The 18,381-nt window shown below is 51.3% G+C and overlaps 1 long non-coding RNA gene and 1 other non-coding gene across 5 annotated transcripts in view; both read right to left on the minus strand.

Annotated features, from left to right (window-relative positions):
* Positions 1–18,381, minus strand: part of LOC142417916 (uncharacterized) — a 480,711-nt gene that overhangs the window by 918 nt on the left and 461,412 nt on the right. The window contains exons 1-2 of one of the 4 annotated variants that reach the window (XR_012778151.1): positions 2,662–2,722; positions 1,772–1,869 (exon numbers count right to left, since the gene is read on the minus strand). This is a non-coding gene — a long non-coding RNA (uncharacterized LOC142417916). Of the gene's footprint in view, positions 1–1,771; positions 1,870–2,101; positions 2,122–2,144; positions 2,166–2,661; positions 2,723–18,381 lie in introns of those variants that run through there. The other 3 variants (XR_012778152.1, XR_012778154.1, XR_012778153.1) reach the window with 3 other exon arrangements.
* LOC142418009 (small nucleolar RNA R38) lies at positions 1,941–2,015 on the minus strand. The gene has a single exon (XR_012778168.1). It is a non-coding gene; the product is annotated as a small nucleolar RNA R38 (small nucleolar RNA).

Raw genomic sequence — 18,381 nt, forward strand, 5'->3', positions numbered from 1 at the left:
GTGTACATCACGCGAGATAAAAATACGCATTTCTCATCCGCCCTTCAACCTGCTGCTGTGCCTCACTGCATAAGCAACTTAAAAGCTCTTCACAGATCTAAACTGTGCTATGACACCAGCAGGCAGTGATACGGTGCCTGTACTGAGCCTTGCCATATCTGGGCTCCGGAGAGCTGGCTGCTGAACGGCCTGTGCGTACGGGACAGTGCTCGTGCTGCAGTCGCACATCACAAGGGTGGGAGGAAAGGGGACAGATGCCGCTTTTGCCTTGCTGGTGCCACTCATGTCATCTGAGTCTTTGCAAGGGGTAGGAGACCTGCTAAGGGGAAATACATAAGCCTCAGTAGACAGTTGTTTCTCCCTCACAGCTGAGTTGTCAGACAGGGATAACAGCACATCACAGGCTCAGTTTCTCTCCTGCCCTTGGCTGTATAAACTCCTCAAGTTCTACAAAATTACATACAGCAAAGACACCCAGATGCTGACACACCAATGACGAGTGTTCTTCCTGATGACTAGTATTTTTCCTGGTAAGCATTCAGATTAGGTATTCCGCTCAGCAGATGAGTCATGCTGCCTACAGATCTGACATACAATTAATAAGTTGAAAACAAGCAGCATGCAATACTGAAGCATTCTCTTATTACCTTGAAGCCCAACTTAGCAGCTGCCCTCTTGCCAAAGCTGTCTTTGGGAGATAGTACAACCCCAGGATTCTGCGGGATGATTTCCTCCTACATGTAAGTTGCATTGAACACCGTTGGCAACCATACTTCAAGTAGTCTGTCCGCTCATCTCTTCTCCACCCCTTCTGACAAAACACAGCACTGGGTCACAGAGCAAGAATTAAAGAGAGGAAGTTTTCAATTCAGAGAGAAGCAATTTTTGTCTCACAAACTTAGCACAGAAGAAAGATACAAAGAAGCATGTTTGCCAGTGAGTTGTCTCACTCAGAGACAAGAAACTTCGGGAGGTGGATGCTACTTAAATAATTGCTTAGAAAAAAATCCACCAGCTCCGAGACTTTGGTGGTTTAGACCCTTTGTAGCTGTTTCAAGCAGACATCCTCCTCACCATCATACAGAAATATCTTAATGCAACTTCCTCCTTCCACACAAGAATAATCCACTCATCTGGGATGTAAATTGTCTACGGATTATCTTGAGAAATGCATTTAAGCAGATGTAAGACAGACACATTCCTTCTAGGGAAGGATTCTTCACGGTGTGTCCCTTCTAGGATGACCCTTTGGTGTACGTGAACTGCACCTCCCCACCCCCAGCAACCCGATGCAAGTTTGAAACTGTCCCAGTGCACCTCCACTAGGCACACAGACCAATTATTCTTTCACTAGGTCTACTTCTGTGACAAATACAGTTATGAGATGAGCTGTGTCAAGTGTCTCCGTAATGGGCTGTCATCCAATTCCTCCTACTTCTAATCCCTTCTACTCTTGCTCATCTTCGACCACGCTGACAAGCAGGTGCTCTACTGGGCACCAACAACAGTAAAATTCCCATTCATTCTGTGCTGCCTTTCAACTTGTGCTCCATGGCAGCAAAGGGCTGCACACTCAGGTGGCAGCTGCAACAAAGCTACAGCCTTGATTGGCTTAATTATATTAATCAAGCCACTGGGCTTTTGTATCTCCTCCCAGTGGCCCCAGGGAAACAGAAGGATATCATCTGACACAGCAGAATGAATACTACTTCCATAGCCCAGCAACAGGAGAAAACTAGACTACGACAAGACAAACGCTGATGTTTCTCACCATTGCACAGCTGGTGCAGATTTACTGTCAGTCCAGTGAAGGAATCAGCTTCCCAGGCAGGTGGGTGTTTTTACCCTTGCTCAACACCACGCCATGCTCTGAAACAGAGGAAGGGGACAGAGAATTAGTTCATGTAACAGACCATTCTTTTATCTTTGTGTCTTTAATGCTGAGCCTCAGAGTCATGCTTCCACAGAGGAAAGATTAATTTCAGACAGGGATAACCTTATCATCACTAGCTCAGCTTCCAGAGCAGCCAAACCTGGACCACGCAGGGCCATCCCAAAAACTCAAGCCTGTTCTTGACTTTGTGGTTAGCGTGCTCCCCACCCGGGCAGCAACGACACCTGGTGGGTACCACTCGTTCACTGACCTCCTTCTGCGTGGGTACACGGTCAAGCGTGGTGGGTAATGCTGGCTCAGCCCGCCAAACCTCACTGCTTGCAGGGTGCTCAAAGACAAGCCCCGATACTGTACTGACGGCAACGCTCAGGCTGAGCTATACCAGCTGCTGTATTAAAAGCTCTCCCACAGGCGCTGCTGGGGAAGAATCAGTACAAATGTGGCCAAAATCTGCGAGCCGAGCATCGCCCGGGCCAGGCCGTGCTGCCAGGAGCATCCCCCGCACGGAGAGGTCCGCAGCCGCGTCCAGGCGGCGAGCAGGAGCCGCGGGGCCCAGCGCAGCCCGGCCTTGACTCCCTCGACCCACCATGGCGGGGTGGGGGGTAGGGCACCATTACGTCCTCACAGGCAGACATCGAGGCCTCGCCGCACCCCTACAGAAGCCGCGGCGGCGCGCAAGAGTGCCCCGCGCCCCCTCCCGCTGTCCCCGCGCCCCTCGGCGCCGCCGTGCCGGCGGATGGCTGCCGATGGCGGCGCGCCCTACTCACCGCCTGCAGCCCAGCCGCCATATCGAGCCGGAGCGACCGCGGAGAGGGAGGAGGGCGGGCTGCGCGCCCGCCAAGCCTCGCGAGAGGCGCGCGGGCTCACGGGAAGTGTAGTCCCGTCTCTCAGCCGCCTCCATCGCCGGCCCGGCCCTACCCTACCCTGCCCCGCCCCGCCGCCCCCCGTACGGGCGGGGGCGCCGCCCGAGGCACCGTGTCCTCGGGGCTGGTCCCCGGGGGCGTGGGGCTGGGCCTGGGGTGTGACAGTGGGTGTCTGGGGGACAGGGCTCCTCTGACGGGAGCTGTGAGCAGGGCAGGCTCCACTCCATCCTGTGTCTGCTGAGTGGAGATGCCAAACAAGAGGAAGACAGAGAAATAAGGGAGTGTGATTTAGCACTAGGGTGAGACTTGACTCTTCCAGAGGCTGCTTGTGCAGCTGTCGCCTCACCTGAGGACTCAGCAGCCCATGCAGGGAAGCCATGGAGGTGGATGGGGTCAGCCTCGGCGATACGGGCTCGTGAGCCCAGAGCTGGGCCTGGGCTCCATACGTGGAGCTTTTGCACTGTGATGATGCTCATTAATTGCATTTACTCATTCTTCATGTGGCCTGTTTACTAGGGAGACGCGCATGATTGTACTTAGCACGCTAAATGCTTCAAAAGGCTGAACAAGCATTAGCTCATGTAAGAAGGGGCACACTTCAAAAAGACCAATTAGCTGGAGATTGGGGATTAGTCAGAGATTAGTTAGTAAATGTATGTGCTGTGCTTTGAATATGTGATGCTTCCAGTATGTACTATGATTGTCCTTCGCTGTTAAAAACTGCCATGAAATCTATAGGATCTTGTTTAGCTTATGAACAATAACAAAAGTGTAAACAGAACCAGGGAGGAGGCAAAATAAGAATAGCTAATATTCTTTCTTGCCCCAAAGGATTATCTGCCCTTGTGGTGAAAAGCTCCAGTGACTGGAAATGGAAAGCAGACGAACCTGAATCTGAAAGCGGAGAAGTCTGAGGACAGATGAAAGCCCTGTATTTAACCAGTGTCACCCCTGAAATGTCTGAGAAGTGGGGGATTCACAGTCCCTTGGGGCGTTTGAATTGGAGATGTGTTCATGGAAAGTTGCCTGGTTCCCCACAGCGATAGCAAGAGTAAGTGTCCTACGTTGGCGTTGTACGGCATGGCCAACTCATCTGTTGTCTGACCTGGCTGCCTGGATTGCCAAGTCTGGGAAAACAACACCTCGTGTTACCCTAAAGAACAGAGGAGTCCCATGAGCTGGAGGGGAGCGCTGCCAAGGAACTCCGTGTCTCTCCGCTCCTGGATTCCTTCCGATGGCAGGGAGATGGCTCCGTGCTGCTGCCCGCACCGGCCGGCCCTGTGCTCCGGGACGCCTTTCTCCGGGCAAGGCAGTCAAATTCCCAGGGAAAGGCAGCGTGACTTCATGTTTATTTTTAGTGCATGGATCCTCCCAGCCTTGTTCCTATTTTAGAACCTGATAGTTTTTGTTTTTTTCCAGAGCGTAGATTTAACCCGACTCATGAGTCCTTTCCTCTCCAAAATGGCCCATGTTGTTTCTTAAAAGTCTCTCTTAAAAAGTCAACAGACTTCAAGAGGCACCTTTTTTTTTTTTGTTTTTTTTTTTACAGTGGTGCAAGAAGGCTGTAAAGAGATGCCAATATGCAGTTAAAAATAAACCATTTCCAACATAAGTGGCTGACGATGAGGTCTTCCCCAGCCCTCTGTGCCCTCCGCTAGCTGCAGAAAGCCTAGCAGGTTGCCCCGGCAGGTTGGGCAGGAGCCTGGATGAAGCAGCCTGCAGCGAGTTCCGAGCTCTGGCATGAGGACATGAGAGAGTTTCAGTGCCTTCCTGCCCCGCAGGAGCCTGTTGCATGGGTGTTTGGCCTGGTGGGAAGGCGGACGACGATACAGAACGGCAGTAATTAACGCAGCCTTCATTGCAGCAGCCTTTGCTCTGTGAAGATGTGGCTAGCAATCTGCCTGATTACTTTTAGCTTTTCGAATAAGCAAATACATAAAACCCTGCAACTAGAATTAGGTCTTTAAGTTCCCAAGGGACATAAGGTTTTTAAAATAAAACAAAACAACTAAAATCCCCCCTTGTGCTGAGTTCAGACCTTGGAAGGAGAGAAGATGTAGACTCAGATGTGCTGAGGGCTTTGCCACCATCTTGATTTTTGGGTGGAAGCTGCTCAGACCATAGAGTAACTGTCTACTTGTGCCTATAAATGGATGAGCTCCACAAGGTACCAAGTAATGAACTGAGTCAACAATTAAAAGCTCAGGAGAATAGCATGAGCTAAGTGCGCAGTAGGTTGGCTGTAATTATTCATGGTTGCAGTGATTAGGTAATGTTTCCAAGTGTATTTTGGAGGCAGAACAAAGAGCAGATGAAGGGAGATGGTCGTCGCCTCACCGATGCTTTCTTAAATCTCTGCAACTTCGAATCAAGTTTTCTCAGCTCTTCCCTTTAGAGGGCGTCCACGTCACACACATCTTCGACGTGCAAACTTCGCGCGGGAGCTGCAGTACAAGGCAAAGCCTCCCAGAGGTCAGCAGAACATGGTGGCTCTTCTGAACAGTCTGTGAACCTTCCCAGGGATGCGAAGGGAGTTACAGTCTGGTTTGAACAGTTCTGGTTGAACATATTCTCCTTCCTCAGGCAGTTGCAATGCTGCTCCCAAAGGCAATTTGGACATCATTTTGAGAGATTTCCTGTGGCCACTCTCCATCAGTTACAGGATTTTCTTGTTCCAGTCTTTGAAAGGACTTCTGTTTGTGTTGAGCAAGTAAGGAAAGCTATTAAAAGGGCATGGAGATCTATGTGTGAACGTTTTGGGGCTGCTCTCAGCTTCCCGGCAGAGGATCCAGAGGGGATTACTTCCTCCAGCAAATCATATACTAGGTTAAGTCCCCATCTTTCTGCTTTCTCAAGGCACTTCAGTATCTGTCCTGCAAAGCCACAGCATTATCCTCTACAAAGAAGTCTGAGCTCTGCTGTAGGGTATTTGGTTATCCCTAGAGCAGATAACAGGAGAATGGGCAGAATATGTGACAGAGCAGGGAAAGGCGGAAAGACAAACAGAAACCAATGACAGAATCTCTCCAAGTTCTGATGGGCTTTGATCCCACGCCTAAATTGAAGGACAAGGTCTCCTCCCAGTTTCCCACCCATTTCCCCTCTTGGCTGCCTGTAAGTCCCTCCAGGGAGACACTCTCCATGCTTACTGACAGCAATTTGATTTCCTCTTGATTTCCCCCTCTGTCTGTCCCGGTCCCATCCTGCAGACAGGGTTCCACAAAGCCTGGAGAAACAAAGCATCCGTTCATTCAGAGACGCCCCGCTGTGGTTATCATCTTCGACATATGGCCGGGGGAAGCAACCAGGGTATTTGAACACATTAAAAAGCGAGTCCCCCATTGCTAACTGCGTCTGGCAGGCACCAGCCCCCTGCATGGCTTGAGCGTACGGAGCACGAGGAGACACCGAGGTGCAGGGGGTAGCTGGATTCATCCTTGTCTCTGTTACATACGCTATGTGCACAGCAGTGCACATAGAACAGTCCCCTGGGGTACGGCTGGAGATTGCTTGCTGGTGTTTCAGGTGCCAGACTTCTGAGAGAAAAGATCTGTAGTGTTAAAAAAAGCCTGCCACGAGGTCCCAAATCCTGCTGTCTGCTGCTTCAAGTCAGTCCCAAGAAATACCAGAAGGGCTCTTTGGAGCTCAGTAGCAGACAAGCAACATCTTCCCACACAGGACAAGGCACACTGCAAACAAAACGTCCTTCCCTTCTCCCAGCAGCAAAGCTCTTAAGCCTCCATTTAATGTTAAATACATGCTTAAACCCATTCCTCCTCAGCATGTCCTGTGTGCTTACGTAGAATTTTAGCAGGCTCAGAAATGCTCTGCTGTAACTGGGGCCTGTCGAAAGGCTGAACCTTGTACGCTGAATAACAAGACCTTTATCTTCACAGAATATCTGTGCAACAAAGTGATGGCTTTTCTGGGAGCATGGTGGTATCTGCAGGCAGGGTTATGGGATGGATTCCTGCAGATGGAGAAGAGAAAAGATTCCCTTTTTTCCTCCCGATGGTGCTGAACAGCAGAAGAAATGGCAGCTTCAGCTACTGACTTGATCGCTTCAGGTCTGATGTCCCAGCTAGGCAAAGTGTCCGTCTTGTCAAAGCTAGCCAGATTGCATTCACAGCTTCGTTCCTTGGAGGAGCCGATCAGAACAGAGAGCACACAACAAATTGTTCCGATTGCAGTGCATGCATGGATAAATCCTGGGGCCAGACATATGCACTTGTTGAACAACAGCAGTAGGAATCCAGCTTCTTCATGGATGAATATGTTTAATTAAAATATATATCCTCAGAGCATACCCAGAGATGGAAGATGTGTACAGCTACACAAATGCACTCAAAGATGGTAGGAAAAACTTGACACTGTAAGGCTAGTGAAACCAGGAGTAAGATTTCCATCACAGAAGGTCTTTAAGGCCAACCTACATAAAAAATTACCAGGAACTGAGAGTTGACCTTGCTTTGGGCAAGGAGGTGGATCCTCTATTTTTTGTGTCAGCCTGAGAGATTAAAGGCATGGTAAGCAGAAAGGGAGTGAGTTAGTATAAAAATTTCTAGGCAATGTTAATGAGGAACTTCTCAGGTCCTCTTTTATCACAAAGAGTATTGCCTGGATTACTCGGCCAACCAGCTGTTGATTCAGTCAACCCAATCTGCACTGTCATATAAGCAATATCGCATCTATCAAGCTTAGATGCAAGAAATATGCTAGGCACGCACGGAGCAAACAAGCATATTCTTGCAAGTGATTAGCTTAAGCTGCACTGAGGTCAAGTGCTTGTGTCAGAGCACAATACAAATTGCCAACATTTCTTCCTCCTGAAGACTGAAAATGGAGAATTGCAAATGTTGTATTTTGGGCTCACCTCTTGCTTCCCATCGTTTATACCAGAGGAAGGAGATAATTGTTTTGAGGTACTTTTAAGAATAGCATCTCTGCTACTTTTGTTGCTTAGTGGGAAAGAACATGTTTAAATGATGAAAGGTCATGTTATTTCAGGTCCTGTTAGGTCATTTTTCTTGCTCTTATGCAGGGGAAGCAGGCTGAATGCCTAATTTGGCCAAGCTCAAAGGGGTGAACTGAGGTGTCACTAGATTACAGAGGGCAGTCGGTTAAAGGCCTGTGGTTATTCCTCCTGCTGTCTGTAAGAAGATCTATTGAGGGCAGCCTCCTGGTCACATCTCCTTGAGGGAGCCCTGCTGCAGGGCATCAGACCAAGGGCCATCCAGTCTAATGTCATTTTTCCAAGAGTTGCTCAAAATGGATGCCTAGGAAAGTGCAAGAGCGGGGTGATTACATATGATACATCTCCCAGTACCCTACCAGCCACCAACCATTTGAGGGGTGCAAACTTCGAGAGCCAGATGTCAGTTCAGTGCCTCCACTATCAGGTTTTCTCTGGAATGGAGATTTCGGTAACTTTCTTCTCCATGAATGTGCCCAGTCCCCCTGTGAACCTGTAGCAGCCATTCCTTCCAGTGGGGAGGACTTCCACAGGTCAGCCTGTGCTGCAAGAAGGACCAGCTTCCTTTCATTTGTTCTGTGTCTGGCTCCTGTGAGTTTTGTTTGATGGCCCCAAGTTCTTGTACAGGAAGAGACCATGAATGGTCCTTCCTACCCACCGAGCCTGTGTGGGCAGAACTTATGGACCTACTTATCCTTCCCTTCTCTTCAGGCTCCCAAGTCTGATCTCTTCAGAATAGATCAAAGAGTGAGGGTAGCATTGTTTTAAACCACTAGTTTCCTACAGAATGTGATCTATCCACTTGCAGATGGCTTTTATGGTCTCTAAAGCCCCCCATGGATTAGCCCATGGTTGACTGTATAAACATGTTCTCTATCCCACATCCTGCTTCCACAGCATGTCTCATACTCACTTCTCTGTCCTTTCACTCAGTCCAAACATCCTGCAAAAAGCCTCCAGCCCTCCTTGACAGCCTTCCTCACTCCTTCTCCCCCCAACCTCCCTAGCCTCTGCCAGCTTGCAAATAAAACTCAATCAGCCCAACACAACCCCCAAATTCTTGGAGACCTGCCCAGGAGGGAGAGACTCACCTGCCTTTCTGATTTAACTACAAACACATGTACTGCTGCTTTGCTGTTGACCTAATGCTTCTGCAGTTGCATAAAGGTCGGTCTGTCTTCAGCCATCTCTCCCCCTGCACATTTCAAGTGCTCTCCTTTCTCCTTTCAGCTGTCATCTCAAGCAGCCTTGCTGCTGAAGGAGGTGGGCGGGAGAACACGCACCACGGGAGATGGCTGATCTTCCATAGCACTTATGCTCGGGGATGGGAGAACTCAGCTGTGGCAGCAGCATCCTCCACCTCTCCTCGCCACGTCGGGGGAGAAAGCCCCACCACGGCTGCCCGGCACGTATGTGTGCACCAGCACCGGTGTGCCAGCTCTGCGGCTTGGGCAGTGCTGCTGCGGGGCTAGAGGGGGGGCTGCGTGCTGGGAGCTGGACATTCACCCCTTTATCTAGCAACCAGGGGCTGCACTTGCCGGCACTCCTCCCGCACAGACACACAGCAGAGCCTGCAGAGAGGGAGCTGCTGTGGCTCACTGGTCTCTGGGTAACCCCCTTCCCTGGCAGCTGGTGGGGGTATGGCTGAGGCTTAGGGGAGGTCGTGGGGGTTCCTCCTGCCAGACCAGCTGTGGAGCAGGCAAACTGAGGCAGGAGTAACCAGGACAGCGTGGGTGGTAATGTCCCAAACCACAGCACCTGATTTACCAGAAATTGTGTGTGAAGTGCTGCTGACTTGGAGCAGCTGGCAAAAAAGTGCAAACAATCCCCCCTCCCCCAAATCATTATTTAAACAGTATAAAGGTCTCTGTAAATGTTTAAAACAACAACATGGTTGGGAGGGGAAGGAGGAAAGACAAACAAGTTTGCCGTTTCAGCTTTGCAGAAACAGATCTTAATTTTTGGCAGGGTTTTATTCATCCAGAAGATCCAGCTGCCAATACGCTTTGGGAGGCTCCAAATTCATAATCGCTTCCCTAACATCTTCCTCCAGGAGGCTGCAGTTTGGCACCGGCGCCACCTTTGATGTCTGCGTTTGGCCAGCACCTCATGCCGTAGGTCCCCAGTTCATGGCCAGGGCATCTATGCTAGGAGTCAGTGGCTGTGAGTGCTCCTGACGATGTTTTTCTTTCCCAGACCTTAGGTTCACAGTGGTCAAAGCTCAGAAGGAGCCAGGGAGCTCAAAGGAGCAAGGTGCTGCTGACTGCTGGGGTACCTTGCCTGCACGTGAGCCGGGAAGGAGTCAGGAGCCTCTTTCCTCTGAGCACCTCTCTCAGGAGACGGGGGCTCCCAGATCCTGGACCACTGCCCCTCCTTTCTCATCTGCCTCCATAGCACTGCTGGCACCTGGTGCATTACCACAGCAGAAACCCTATGTAATTCCTGTTTAAATACACAGCTGGCAACATGACTTTTACTAATTCAGCTTTTTACTGTTGAAGAGCTGGAGCTGTATCCTGGTTTGGCTTCAGGCTGAGAGGGACTTTATCTGAAGCCCTGGATATCACAGGCTGCTGGAGATCGGTGGCTGCTCTCCAGCCTCCATACAGATCTGACACTCTGGGTCCCAGATCCTGAGCCCTGAAGCATCTGCCCTGGAGCAGGACCGTCATCTGTGTGGGATCTCAGGGGAAGGGGGGCATCCTTCTCAGCATGGGGGAGACTTTGGGCTGGGAGAATGAGGGCGCATCCTTGAGGAGGACATATGAGAACAAGGTCCCTGGGGAGCAGAGGAGGACTGTACTCCCCACCAACCTGCCTGAGGTCTCAGCTGGTCGCTAGCTCCCAGTCAGGGCTCGTTTCTGCCCAGTCCCACCTGCTCTGCTCCTGCCCAACCAGGGAAAGGGCTTGTGCTCCTGCCCAGTCATGTGCTTGCCCCCGTCGCCCTCTGGCCCAATCCTGCTCAGCCCCACGCCAAGCTGTGGGCTATATATCACTTCAGCACCTATAGCTGGGTATCTGCTCTCTGCTGTGGGATAGCTCTGCTGTTAGTTGCTCTGGCTGGTGTGTGCAACCTGTATTGCTATAGTAAATGTGCTCTGATCTGGTGTATTTGCTCCACAGTCTATTCTACTCTACCCCAGAATTATGTTCCTGCTTCAGCTGCTCAGTCTGACAGTGGTGCTGAGCTGTTGTCTGAAGATGCTGTTTCCAGCGAAGCTTGAGTACCTGATGGGTGGTTTAAGAAGCTGACCTTGCTGCTGCTGACCTGTGTGTGGCCGTACCTCTGTGCAGATATGGGAGGGAAGATGTACGTAGGGGTTCCTCATACAGCCAGTCCCAGCCTGGCTGTTGCTGCTTCTGTTGCTGGAGTGACCTGATCCAAAGCAGAAAGGTGGAGCTCAGCTGGACTGGCTTAGCTCTTGAGCAGGGCTGCTTCTGTTGCCTGGGGCTTCATGCAGTTTGGTGGGGGAGAACCCTGATACTACTTTCAACCAAAGCCCGAAGAGTGATGTGAGGGATTGGCCTGCTTATGTGCTGTCCTGCCTCCCTGAAGTCCTATTCTAGTTAAATTGGTAACTGCCCACAGACAGCACCTGGGAAAGCTGTTGCTGGGGTCTCCTTTGCTTTTCCAACTTCAGCCAGCTCCTGTGCAGAACCTACACTGAGATAAAAGAGACTGACACAGTGTGAAACCTTCCTCCTCTTCAGCAGATGGTGTTTGCGACAGTGGACTTTGCTTGTGTTGTTATAACAGAACGGCCTGGTCTAGCCAAGAAACGGAAGGAGAAGCTGCAGTCTAGTCTTGCTGAGACTGGCTTGCTATGTAAACCTGGCCTGAAAGCCTGGATCACAAATGAACTCTTGTTTTTTCAAGGATCAAACTTTTCTGCCATCTTCAACTTACAAGCTAAAGTGCTGTCATGACTTGCCTGCAGTCAGTAGCTCTAGTCACTCTGCAGCATTCTCGGCAATCTCCTGGGACTCTCAATAACCAAGGGTGTGATGTGTGTTGCAATGTGACCTTCATGTTACCTTCACAGAAAACCTAAATGCATCCACTGGGGTTAACCTGATGTCACTGCCTTAGGCTTTAGCGGATCAGTGCTACATCTGTCCTAGCTGTGAACTCTACATGCTTCATTCCTAAAAATCTTCACGGTCGGAAAAACAGCGCCCCTGCTTGAGTGAACCACTGTGATGGTGTGAGTTATTGGCTGGTACTGCTACTGACTGAGCCTGTTCCAGCATATCCTGCTAAAATGATGCACTGAGAAGGTGTAGCTGAACCTCCATCAGGCCCATTGCTGTCAGACTGAGACTGCTGAGCACTAAGTGCAATGGGTACTTTCAAGATAAACCTCGGTCTCAGTCAGGGTGAACAAGAAAAAGCATACTGCCTTCATATTGTCTGAAGGCTGCCTTCTGCATCATGACTGAGGGTGGAATCTGGTTACCGGCAAAAACCAGGCGTCAGCTGGTATAAGCCCTCCAAGAAACTGGGTTACCAATATTTCTGACCTTATTCTATCTATTGCATTCAAGATGTGAGCAAACACAGAGCAAGTGTTGTTCCTTCAGCTGGAAGGGCCAAGAAACCATGTGCTCTGAGGCTGCTTGTGTGTCTCAGCTGGTCCCAGGCCTTCCAGAAAGTCTTTCCTAATTCCCTTCTGGCTATCTTTGACCACCTCCCTGTTCCTGAGTAATGCTGCTGCTCCCGAAGCGTTGCTGGAGCTCTGCCTGACTGCATCAGCTACCTGAGCTGCTCTGCTCCTTACTCCTCCCAGTAACCAGAGACTCTCTACATCAGTCTTTAGCCTCTATTGAAAAACCTGCTAAGCCACAGCAATCTGCGAAGAAACGCATGGGCATGGCAGAGAGATTGCTGCAGGCTCTGTCCCACATTTGCTTAATACCTGGGAGAAGTATTAGCCTTCATGGGGAAAGGGGTTACATACATCTGTCAGCTCTGCTACTCAAGCATGCAGTGTCCTGTGAACATAGGCACCTCCACCTGAAATCTGAAAAGCAGCTCATCCCATGCAGCCCCTGCCTGCATCGCTCCTTGCTAGCCTGACTGGTAGCACCAGGCCTTCTCACAGCTCTTGGGGAAAAACCTCACTTAGCCCTGACAAGCCTCAAAAGCTCTTTCACAGCAAGCCACGTGTGAACTCGGCGTGTCCCATATCGGCACCATCCACCTGCCTCTATCCTGCCCGGTTACAATAGGCACAACAGGCCTGGACAAGTAGGAGGACACTGGGCACAGTTGGATTTGGCTGCTGGGGCTGAGGGGGTTCAGCCAGAGTGTACTTTTTCCCACAGCACTCTGCCCTCAGCTGATTAAGAGATCCCTCTTTAGCTCCTCTTTCACTCAAAGCTTTCAAAGTGGTACCGTATGGATGCTATCATGATGTTCATTAGTCTCTGTCTGAGCCCCTTCATGCTGCAAAAATCCCTGGAGGGGACAGGCTGGAGTGGGATGGGTTTTGCTGCAGCTGAGTTCTGGTGTTTTTTCCCCCTGGGGTTTCAAGAAGTTTTCGTTCCACCCATGAGAAGTGCCAGGCGTCAGGGGAAGATTTGTTTCTTGGCAGCTGTTCCCGTTTTGCTCTAGAAAACAGATGCTGTGCTAGGAATGCACCGTGACTAAAATTCCTCTGGGCTGCTCAGGTCAAATAGCAAATAACAGCAATAGGGGAAACGGGGGGTGGGAGAGCAGCGCTGCTCAGCAGAGAGCAAACAGGAGGGCAGAGCCCTTTCCTTTCCCTTTCATCCTCCCCTGAGCCAAAAAGCAGGAGCTGAGCAGTTTGAAGAAGAGGAGGAAGCTGAGGCTTAGCAGGCTGCCTGCCTCCCACCTCTGGCAGCCACACAGCACAGGCATGCATGCTTGGCTCTGCCTGTACCTGCTCTGGGGAGCTCTGGCATTGTCAGCCTCGTTGCTTTTGCGGTGGTGTCCGATCTCCTTGGAGAACAGACCACGCTCTCTCTATTTGTTTTGCAGAGGGCTCAGGGAAGCTTTCAGGATCAGAGGTTTAAACAAGGGGTGTGATGAGCAGTGACAGTTTGGGAAAAACACAAGCAGCAAAAGGTTTTGATACTGTCAGAGAACATGACAGGCAAGTTCACAGCCCCTGCAGGCCTTTGGCTTCTTGTTTTCTTTTGCCAAACGGGGAAAGCAATCCTGTGCGGTGACAGAGTCGCAGGCGGTGACCCTGTGGCAGGTGGGGCAGCGCTAGAGCTGCGGAGAGCAAAGCAGAAAGCCTAGGCAAGGGCTGGGAGGGGGGAGATGGCCTGCGGGGGCTAGGGAAGTTGGACACCTCTTTTTTTGGGAGGATGCTATGAAGCATCTGGAAACTCGGCTCCTCCAATGTGCTCAGCTCTGTCCACTGCGCCCTGGATGCTGAAGTTGTGCTCAGGGCATGTCCTCCTGCTGCTCAGGGGCTGCCAGGGCTGATAGGACCTCTGGGGCTGGAGAGAGCGGGGCGAGAGGTGTAGGCAGCCCAAAGTCTGCTTCCCCGCCCTTCACGGCTGAAGGTGCTGGGAGTGAGGATCAGGCCATGCCTGCCCAGCGAGCCCTGGGTGGGTGGTGAGCACAGCCTGGACACAGCCCTAATGCTCCAGCCCCTCGACGCCACTGCAAAATGGGTTGCCCCATCAAAACAGACCTTGCCTTGTTCCCAGACTAAAAGAAGGGGTTGTGTGATTAAAAAACTGCAGCTGGTCTCTCCAATCTCCCACCAGCGTCTGCATTAACTGTCAAGACAGTGACTTCCTTGATGCTGGGCAATTTTTTTCTGTGCACGCAGCCAGCTAATCAATTAAGTTTCTCAGCAGCTTCCTCCAGCATTCAGGCATGGAGGGTGGAAGGAATTTGTTATTCTAGGCACTGTTGGAGAGGCATGAACTGTACTAAAAGCAAATTGGTTGCCCTTTCCAAGCACTGACGCTCTTCACTCACAGCTTGGCTTCCTGATCCCCCTCCCTCAACCTCCTCCCTGATCTCCTGAGCACCTCTGGGTGCAGCCCTGGTCGCACCAGCTCAGAGGGAGCTGGCCTGAGGCACATCCGCTCAGCACTATGCTGCACCCTGCTGTGGTGGGGCTGGGTGCTGGGGATGCTCCGTGTCCCAGGCAGAGGCATGGGTGCTTGCCTTGGGGTAGAGTCCTCGTACAGCAGGTCAGTTTGACTGTACAAGGGATTAATGCTGCTGTGTTGCCTCTCACCTGCTTTCCCAGCTGTAGCTGGTACAAGCTGGTGAGGCTGAGTACCACGCTGCAGTCCTGTGGACATGCTGGGGCAGGTTGGTTTGTCCCTTAGCTTAGCCCTCTGCTAAATAAATATTCTCTCTTGATGCTTTTTTCCAGGCACTTGCTTTTTTTCCTTTTCCCATCTTGTTTTCCTCCTTCTTCGTTGTTTTTCCTTGCCCTGCCCAGGCGTGGTCCTCCTCATATGGGAGGCAGACAGTACGTGATGTATTCACATCCGTCCCAGTAACCTTGGGCTTTGCGGAGCTGAGCACTGGGCTGCGAAACAGAAGTGGAAGGACAGGGCAGGGTGGGTGGAGGCACCAAGAAATATGGAGTATTTGGGGTGCTCTTGGGAAGATTTATGGATGGTTGAGAGGAACTGCATCTCTTGCCAGCTCAGCTACACCCTGGCTCTCCGCTAGTGGGAATAGGGATGTTTGTTATACGTGTTTAGCAATGCAATGGCTTACACATGAGAGCAGCGGGATTGCTGGAGTCAGGACGGCCACGGATGTTTGCTAGGAGCTCAGCCAGTTGTGTAAAACTCCTTACTCCCCACACTTTGGCCTGTCAGGATACACGCACACATCCTCCCAGGCCAAGGAAAACTTGGCCCAAGCAAAGTTGCTGTTGTGCTGTTGGCCGGCGGGTAGGGATGGCCACAGCTTGAATCCAGCCTCGCCTGGAGGTGAACAAGGTCTTTTCCATTAGGTGCTGCCTGGCAGCCTTGGTGATGCCTGCTCAAAGGCTTCCTTGCGGGTTTGTTGCCCCAACGTGTCATCCTGCTTAGAAATCTCAGCAGAGAGGATAAGGAGGAACTGGGTTGAGAAAATGACCCATGCTTTCAGAGGGTTATCTTTATCAGCAAGAGGATTTCAGCCACCTCTAGTCCTGTTCTCTATAGCAAGATAACCTGGTGCTAATGGCATCGCTTCTGTAGGATAAATCCCATAGATGTTCTGCTAGGGAAGTAATTATTTGGTGAACCAGGAAAGAGAACCCAGGATGCCTGCTACCAGTCTTCTTTCCAAGCCGTTACACAATACTGCTCTGGGGTTAACAAACTAAGAACATCTGGGAATAATCAAAGCTATTTAGGCTCTGGGAAAGCATGGCTGGAGATAGTTTGAAGGAAGCAACTTGAAAGCTCAGCATTGTTAAAAACAGTCTGGAAGCCCTGGAAATTAAAACTAGGGTAACATCTACAGAGTGAGGAAGTACGAAGAGAAGGATCTAATATCCCCTGAGGAACAGAGAGGAGCCAGAATGAATTGTAATGCTCGAGCCTCTACTAAACTACAGGGCATTAAAAATTGCTTTGGAACAAACAGATCTGCCTTTCCTGTGGTTTCCACCGGCAAGGGAACAGAGGGAAAGACCAGGGGTCTGTCTTAAAAACAGCCTAGGGAGTGGAAGTACAATTTAATGACGGATAATCACAATCCTCCAAAAGCCCGGTAATGCCGATGCAGAGCCTGCAGTGAGCGGTACCTGCCAGGGCTGGCTCTGGGAGGATGCGGGGCACACAGCAGAGGTTCGGGGCCAAATTGCATCCCTGGCAGCGTGCCACCAGCCAGAGCACAGCTGTGGCAGGGAGGAACGGAACCCGCAGGCTTTGCTTTCCAAGCGTCAGGATGCGTGCTTGGGCTGGCTAACGGCATCGCCATGGGAAGGGGAACGGGATGGATCGTGGTTCCCGAAACACGTTCCCCGTGGAGGGTGACAGTGCCTTGCTGCCTTCCACCGCAGGGAGCGTGCTCAGGCCTCCTCTTCGATGGCAGCTCAGATGACTGCGGGACCATCCTCTGAGCCTGGTGGATAACCCAGGGCTGGCAGCTGGAAGCATCGTCCATGGGGGTGCCCGGCTGGCAGCAGGGACCGTGGCACTCCGCGTGCTTGCTGAGCTACCTGCAGCACTGACCCTGCTCCTTTTGCAGGAGCCTGGGGGGCTGCTTGCCTGGAGTGACTCAGAGAGAGACCACGGAGCCAGCTCTCATCAATGGAAATCCCCTCTTTTAGCATCACTGGGGAGGCAAGTCTGTTGCTGGGAAATCTTACTTTGCTGATTTATAGGAGCTTTAATCTTGAAGGGCCTCTCTCAGTGCTTTCCATTCCCTCTTCTACCACCTTGCATCTCCTCCTACTTCTGCTCCTGGCTGGGGCTAGGGTGCAAGCCCCCAGTATCTCCAAGAGATGGGAAAGCAGCCTGGGAATGAGGAGGGTGGGCACACTGGAGGAAGGACAACAGGGAAACCAGCCACCACAGGACCCATGGAAATGATTAAAGATTTGGGGAGTCCAGGTCTGCCGCATCTTCCGTGACAATCTGGCCTCCCCAGCATCCTCGTAAATGAGAAACCGCATAAGCCTCACACTCTATTATTGCTACGGAGCATTAGAGTCTCTCATTTAGGATAAACATTCTCATCTCCAGCAGAGCATGAATAACATTAAATGAGATAGTTAAAATGTTTCAGGCCAATTATAGCCCTGGTGTAACTTCAGCAGAGTTACACCAGGGATTAATTTGATCCAGAGAGCTCTGCCTCCTGTTCTGAACCGGGATTCCAGCACGGGTAATTACATCCTGCCTCTCTGCACTTCCTCTGGAGTTTTAATTGGGTTGAATGGACCAAATCCGCAGCAAGTGTAAATCAATGTAATTGAGCTCTCTCTGGAGAGGAACCCTGCTGATTTACACCCTCAAATCTGGGCCAGCCTTCTCCCTTTCTTCTCTCTGCCAGGCTCCAGCTGCGTGGGGACTGGAGGCTGCCCAGCAAAGGGCAGCATGGGCTGAGGTCGGTGCAAGGAAACTGCCCGGACCCAGCACCAGCCTTCCTGCAAAGGACTCAACTTCTGCTCTTTTCTTCAGAAAGTCACCCAATTTCCAAACCAAGGGCCAGGAAAACTCTGCCCTGCCTGTCTGCTGCATTAGTGCAGGTCAGGTCTGCTCTGGGGTGCAGGCAGCCCGGCGCGGGCGCGCGGCAGCCTGCACCCTGCTGTACCTTCTGCGGGTCAACCCGCCATCCTGGTCGCAGGCCGGGGGGACCAGCCCTCACCTCCCAGCCTGGATCCCAGACAGGTCTCCTTGTGCACTGGGACAGGCAGCTGGACTGTCTCCCTCTTCCACTTCCCAGCCCTCTCAGTAAATCAGCCTTAATGAGGGACATTTGACCCTCTCTTTCCCTGAACAGCCTTAAGAAGCATTTTTGTTCCATGAGATAGTTAAGAAACTTGAAGCAATTTCCTCCCCCTGCTTCTACTGTAGTTTTTTGGTTGATTTTTTTGGGGGGGGGGGAGAAAAGACAAAGTTATAGGGCACAAGCAGCCTTTAGGATGCCTTAGTAGTGGGAGCAGAGGAGAGGCAGCCGTGTCTGATACGGAGGGGATGGACCAGACAGGCCA

This window comes from Mycteria americana, chromosome 16 (genome assembly GCF_035582795.1).
Source record: "Mycteria americana isolate JAX WOST 10 ecotype Jacksonville Zoo and Gardens chromosome 16, USCA_MyAme_1.0, whole genome shotgun sequence".
NCBI classification, from domain to species: Eukaryota; Metazoa; Chordata; class Aves; order Ciconiiformes; family Ciconiidae; genus Mycteria; species Mycteria americana.